Consider the following 7,984-nt stretch of genomic DNA (forward strand, 5'->3'; position numbering starts at 1 on the left):
CCTGCTAAGTTGTAATTTTTAATTTATTTAGTTATTTGTTTTAGCCAAAATTTGCCAAAGGGGAAAATTGTAAGTTCTTTATTTTTACAATTGGCTTAATTTTTATAAAACAAATAATACCAGCAATAATGTAATGTAGAATAGGATGTAAAAACTTGCTAATAGAACATAGTTACAAAACAGGTACAACAAGAAGATGTCTTATGGAATGTTGGAACATGTTTTTGAATAACATGTCCTATAAGATAGCAGTCGACATCGCGCCTGCTGAGCTGGATTAATGAGATTCAGTTCCAATTTAACAGATGTTGAATATTCTTTGAATATTATGCAAATCCTATATGGCGCAGGTCTGAAGAATCAATCATAATATTTGAAGATTATATCATTTCTAAGTAAGGAGATATTCTTGGAAGCTAAGGGATTAAAGACCTTTTTTGTAGCAGAAGTATCTGCTGATTTGTAATAGCATATTAGCTGTGATTGAAGGCCCAAATCCAGTTGGGTATTGGATATAAAAAGAAGGTTTTGTAACCTAGTTTGGTATGGCTCAAGATGTAGAAGTCTAGGGTTTGTCTAGGTGAATCTCCTGGGTTGTGGGAAGACCACCATGTTATTCTCGAAGCTGTGAAACAAGAGAAGTAGTGTCCACCTTGAAAACTGTAGGCAAGAGGTGTATTGTTCTTGGAGGAAGCTTTGAAGCAACTCTAAGTTATTATTCTTAGCAAGAGTCTTGGCTTGGTATTGTCACGGAAGTGTGTTTTCTTGTCGTTGTTTAAATAGTTGTTACATGGTTGTAACAGTTAGGTATCACTGGGGAGTGAGCGCGGGTTCTCTTGTCTTAGATGGATTTCTAAGATAAAGATTACATTGGGTAGTGACTAGGTAAACCGGAGGTTGTTTATCTGTAAACCGGAGGTTGTTTACATAAAATAGTACTACTGATAGTGGAATCTTCTTCCTGGCTTGGTAGCCTTCGGAGTAGGTGTGTTTGTCACCGAATTGGGTTATCAATTACTTGTGTTCTTTACTTTTCAGTACTGTGTAAAATTGTTTATATCTTGCCTGTGTATTTCATGACAGACCGGTTGTCTCGACATCTTATAGGATATCTGGGTCTGCTGCACCATAATTTCATGAAGTATAGGTTTTTATTTTTTCAAATATTTTCCATTTACTCTCAGGAGTCTTATATCTTTTGATAATTATTCAATTTCGTAAGCAATATTCAAAAAGACTTGGACTATTTGGAACGGTCCTTCCCAATTTGGAGACCGTTTACCCATTGTTCTATCTTTTTCGATCTATGGGTAGGATTACTTTCCTTACCAACTCTCCAGTAAAAAAAGTTTTAGACTTAACCTTCTTATTGTATTATTTTTCGACCCTTTTCTTCTACCTTCTTAATAACTCTAAGGTATTCAATCTCTCTTCATCCAAATCAACTAGTGCATCAATCGTCACGTTTCAATAAGATTCGGATGGGATTTCACACTGCCTTTAAACCCTTGTTGATTGGAGACATATATCGACTGGTAAAACATCTTCATGCCCATAAAGCAATCGAAAAGAAGTGGCATTTGTTGCCTCCTTAAGGGACGTCCTACAAGCCCAAAGAATTTGATCTAAAGTTTTATGCCAATTCTTTGGCTTCTTTCCCACATTCTTCTTAATTAAACAAATCATTACCTTATTTGCTGCTTCGACCTGACCATCTGCTTGGGAAAAATAAGGCGTAGATGTCAATAAATTATTATGAAATACATGACCATTTTCCTGGGCATAATTTGCTGCTTTGTTATTATGAAATAGATGATCAAATTTTCTTTGACACATTAGTATTCTTTAGTTATTTGTTTCACAACCAGTTCAGAATTGTTAGACGATAGGAATGGTCTAGAGGGGGTGCATAGACCACCTTTTTCCGACTTAAGAAAATCTTAGCTTTTGAAACGTGACTTCCCTGAATCACTTAATCGTCTAAGAGAGATTACGTTATCGGGGACCGGATATGTGCACTAAACCGAACAAAGGAAAAATGTCGAATAATGAATTACGTTTTAACGAATATATCAATTGTTTTAATTGCACACTAGATGGTATATTACTCACAATGAACGTTTTCTCTAAAATTTGAACAAAAAATTGATTGAGTAATTTTATCGAACACTTGGTGGTCGATATTTACCAAACCTTAGTTTTTGCTCAACAATGGAAATAAACGAAAACAAATAGAAACGAGATAAAAGTAAAAGCGATAAGGAACACGAGATTTGTTAAGGCAGTTCCTCTATCGTCCTCGCAGGAGTACGTCTGCCCCTAATTTCAAATGAAATTAGGAAAGTTTTATTTGATTGCAAAATATTTAACAAGGATAGAAAGTACCAATCACCAAATACACACAAGCAGTAAAATTGAATACAATTCGATCCTCCCCTTGATTCAAGTTGAATCAAGTCAATGTCAATGATCTTCACCGATCAAGACCCCGATCGTTCCTTTCTCAATCCTCCGGTTGTAGCAAGTTTGTTGAGCGGATCTTCAATCCCTTAATCCCTTATGCACGGCTGAATTGATTTCCAAAGCAAATCGATCGTCAAAAACCTTCGAACAAAATCTTTGATGAAGAAGGAAAAACCCTAAGGTTTTATACAAGAAACACCCTCAACAATCTTCACTCAAACAAGATAAATGTCTACCGTCAAATCTCGAACAAGACAAATGTCTACCGTCGAACCTTATCAACACACATTCCTTACTCCGATCGAAAAAGATGATTATGTATGATTTTCGATTGATAAGCGAAAGGTTGAAGATGAGAAGAAGCTTGAGTATATCTTTCACGTTTCTTGTTAATGCTTGAGAATGATCATTTGAATATTTATACCACACACAATGCATAGGCCAATTTGAAAACAGCAAAAACCAGTTTGAGAAGCGACAGGTCGACCTGTTCCCCTGCATAGGTCGACATGTAGAAGGTATTGCACTTGAAAATAAGTAAAGTATGACACTTGCGTCGACCTGAAGGGTCGGCGTGCGCATTCCCGTGAGTTCCTCAAAATGTTATGCGTCGACCTATTCCATCAATGCGTCGACGCATTTTGCTCTTGCACTTGAATCACCCAAAGTTGATGCGTCGACCTGAAGAGTCAGCGTGCGCATACCCGAGATTACACCAAAGTTCCATGCGTCGACCTATGCATGTAATGCGTCGACGCATTCAGCCCTTACATAGAATTTTTCAGAAAATGCTTGCAGTAGGTCGACCTATAGTGTCTATGAGTCGACCTATTAGTGTGTTGTAGCCAAAAATACTTGTCTTTGTTGCATTTGCTTGGTTTCTATGATTCCACTTGAGTTGTAGTTGATTCACAATGTTTTTGACATCATGAAAACTACACCATTGCCCTCACAAGAATCGCCCATTATTTCAACTCTAGTTGCCCCCAATTCCGACAAGACTTCAAGACCAACTATTAAAGCCTCATATTTCTCCTCATTATTCGAGCAAGGATCCTCTATCCTTACTTGAATTTTGTTAGAATTTCGTTAGGGGAAATAATCAAAACTCCAATCCCAGTTCCTTTTTTATGACTAACTAGTAAGAGACCCGTGCTCCCGCACGGGTAATTGAATTATGATATTGTGTAAATAATTAAAAAAATATGTAGTAATTTAGAATCTTCAAATAATAATTATGAAATAATAAAAATAACAACAAAATATTTGCTAATGTGAAAACACATGAATGAGTCTTAATGTCATAACACTTAGATAGTATCAAATACAAATATAAAATTTTATATATAAATGCAAAATTTGAAATGATTTACTTTTTTTAAATGAACAGTAATCATATAAATTTAATTATATTAAATAATCATACACAAAGAAGAAAAAAATATAATTGTGAGATAGAGAAAAATTAATATTTAAAAATAAAGATTTTGTCTCTTAAATTAAAATAATAATTGATTAAACTAAAATAAATATTGTCTTGTTAGTGACCCGTGAGATAAATACATTATACTATCATGCAATTGATATGGTATAAAATTATTTAAATACAACTAAATTTGAAATGAATTATTTAATTATTAAATAATTATACAAAGAAAAAGGTTGACCCATGAAACGGAAAAAAATTTTAAAAAAAAATTAACATTTGAAAAATAAATAAAATATGTATTCTGTTGATAGTGACCCGTAAAATATAGCCTAATAACATGTAAATTTATTTAATATTGTATAAATATATTTAGATACATGTGTAAATTTAAAATAAGAGATACTTGTTCGTATTAACCAAAAGAGACACATTATTAAAGTTCTATTCATTAACAACATAAGAAATATTCAACCTCTATTAGTCCGCAAAACGCTCAAAGCCATGACATGAAAAGAAAAAGAAAACTCCACATATTCAGCTCAATTATAAATGTAATCTTCATCATATATATTTATAATGTAAGACTATCAGTCATAAAAAAAAACTTACAAATGCCATCATTCAACTATGAAATAGAGTATAATGTCAATTTGCAAAGCAACTTATTTGTACACAAAAAAACAATAAAAAATTTAATTATTAAATCAAATCAAATACAAAGTGAAAAATAAGATATAACATCTAATTACCTTCCTTGTTCCCATGAATGGACATATATTATTCCTGCAACTTTCATATAAAGTCCTTTTTTTTAGAGTCAAATTATAAAGTTTAGTATATCTTCTATAAAAATGTAGATATAATATTAAAATTATGTTATGTTATCAAAAAAACTTACCAATGTTCACAAATTCCTCAATCTATTTTACAACTCAAAACATATCAAATTTGCAACCATTAACATAAAATAATCACAAAGAAAGAGAGAGAAGAACCTTGAGAGCAAAACTTCATCCAAAAATTTCACTCCTATGAGCACATCTAGAAAGCATATGTCGTCATAGTAAAAACGAATTAGAATATGCAATTCAACATGAAAATAGAAAATCATATAGAATAATAGTGAAAATTGAATTTAAAAATCTCAACACAAAACTCCAACATAATTAAAAAACAATTAGCATGCTAAACCCCCTATTATAATTTCTAAAGTGCAAATAAAACATCAACATTCATATAAAAAGAAATAGTAATAGAATGAGAAAGTAACAAATAAAAAGAGAGCAGAAAATGATTTAGCTTAGTCTTACCCATAAGAAAAGAGAGAGAGAATTGAAAAAAGTAATGGAAAGAGAAAGATAAAGATAAGATAGTAATGAAAAAGGGGGGAAATATGTGTCAAATAAGAGTTTGAAATTTGAATTAGAATTATATTTGTTGACTTTTCTATCTCCAATGCCATTTTCTGCAAAAGTGGCACTCAATAAAAAAAGGCAGAATAATGAGAGGGGATGTCAAAAGTGAAAGGAAAAAAAACCCCACCAATTAGAAGTAGATCCGTGGCATTTTGAAGACTATTAGGAGATTGAAGTACAGTTGCATTTTGTTAATTACATAAGTATCCTTTTTGTAGTGTAAAGTTTTTGAGTGGGAAGGGCAAAAAAGATAGATTGGTCAATTTCCTAGTAATAGCTTTATAGTAGAAACCATCGAAATACTATTTCCAAGATTCGAGCTCTATGAAATTTTGGTGATTTTCGACCACATCATGGTCAACTATAAAATTTGTAACTATTTGCCCTTTCATAGCTTTTAAGGGCATGTAATTCAAAGAATACTCCTTTAATGCAAGTGCCAATTTCCCAATTCGACTATGTAAAAATGGTTTCGAAAGCATGTGTTTTATTATATCAAAGTGGGAAGAAACATATACATCAATTGGCTTTTATGTAATGCTTCAACTTGATACACGAGAAGTATAGTCTCAAACACAATTTTTCGACCATAATATACCTAGTTTCTGCATCATTAAGGATTCTACTTAGATAATAAATGGATCTTTCGATGCCATTTTTATCCTCTTGAGCAAGCATGCTCTCTATGGTTACATCTGATGTAGAAATGTACAGCCGCATATCTCTACTTCTACAAAGAGGTGATAGAATTAGGGGGTGAACAAGATTTCTGCTGCGATTATCCCCATTCTAACCCTTCCTTTTGTAGTCGAAGCAATGGTGAAAAGGCTTGAGTCTTGCCGCTTAGATTTGAAATGAACATCCTTAAGAAGTTGAACTTTCCTAGCAAAGACTGCAACTCCTTCTTTGTTGATGGCACTTTCGCCTCCATTATGGGCTTGGTCTTATTTTGGTTGATTTCAATCCCCTTTTTATGGACCATAAAGCCTAGAAAATTCTCTTCCTGCACACTAAAAGCACACTTAAGAGGATTCATCTTTAGACCATCCTTTCTCATTCTTTAGAATGACTGTCGAAGATGGTCAATATGACTTTTTCTTGATATAGACTTAACAACAATGTCATCAATATAAATCTGCATAAAAGTCTCAATGAAATCATGGAAAATAAAATTCATTGCTCTTTGATAAGTTACCCCTGCATTTTTCAAACCAAAAGGCATAACCACCCATTCATAGGTGCCTAAGGCTCATGGGTATCAAAATGCTGTTTTAAGGACATCTTCATCAGTGATGGAAATTTAATAGTAGCCAGAATATCCATCAAGCATACTAAGATACTCAAAGCCAGTGGCTGAATCCACAAGCATTTCTTCCACTAGCATTAGGTATTCATCCTTTTGGGTTGTTGCATTCAAGTCTCTAAAATCGATGCAAACCCTCGAAGTTCCATTTTATTTAATAACTAGAACAATATTAGCAATCCATTTGACATACCTTGTTGTGTGGATGAGCTTACATCTGAGAAGCCTCTTAATTTCTTCTTTTATCTTCGACAGGACTTCTGGAACAAAGCGCCTTAGGGTTTGTTTTATTGGCTTCTTCCCAGGCTTTATAGGCAAATTAAATTCCACCTAATTCCTTCTTAAACTAGGCAGTCTTTGTACTCCTTTAGCGGTTGGATCACTTCGACTTTGAGTTTGGGGCAGAGGTTTGTGCTTATATATGTTGGCCTTTTGCTCACTCCGTCTCTTAAGTCAATTTCCTTCAAAGGATCCTGCGCCAACATTTTGATGTTTTGTGTTGTGGGATCATTCTCAAAACCCAAAGGATCTTCATTGTAGATGGCATCGATACTCTGGATTATCACCTCGACTTGTTTCTTATTAGGGGGCTCTGGTTCAAAATTTTTCACATACCCTTCAAGGTGCATTTCTTATTATTTGGCTTCGACAACCATGTACTTGACTTCTGCATCTAAAGCTGCTTTTAATTTGTTTTCGGTCATATAAGCCGAAATCCTTTTCAGAGTCTTTGACTAAGACATAATCACCTTCTTTATCACCCTAAACGGAAGGTTAGAGGCCATACACCCCTTCTACTTTGTCTTCATCCCCCATTATCTCTCTTTCCCTCTAGAAACCATGGGATGGGTGTAGGTTTAGAACGTAAAGTGCCTAGTTGGAAGGCATGTATTGGAAACCAGTCGGGTTTCAGGGTGCTATGTTTGCTATATTTCTATCAAAATGGCATCTTTTAATGTGGTTGACTTCTTCCATGTAGTAACTTTGGTCGGCGACATTTTCGATGATGCCATCCTTTCTCCATATGGAGAACCTCTGGTGGAGCAAAGAACTCACCGCTCCAATGTTGTGAATCCATTCCTGACCCAGAAGTAAGTTGTAGTTGGCCCTATAAGCTATGACCATGAACATAGTTGACAGGACCACTCCTAAGGTGTGGCCAATTTTACCTTCGTAATATGACAGGACCATGTTAGGGGGCTTCAGGTCGGTGTTAAACATCCTTATTCTCTTCAATATAAATTGCGGCATCAAGTTGACTTCCACATCCCCATCCACCAGAATTTTATTAATTCGGTGTTTTCCACTTTACCCCTGAGGCCCTGATGAACAAGGGTTTCAAATGGTTCTACATACCTTCATTCGGACGCTCGA

This window comes from Vicia villosa, linkage group LG6, assembly GCF_029867415.1.
Source record: "Vicia villosa cultivar HV-30 ecotype Madison, WI linkage group LG6, Vvil1.0, whole genome shotgun sequence".
NCBI classification, from domain to species: domain Eukaryota; kingdom Viridiplantae; phylum Streptophyta; class Magnoliopsida; order Fabales; family Fabaceae; genus Vicia; species Vicia villosa.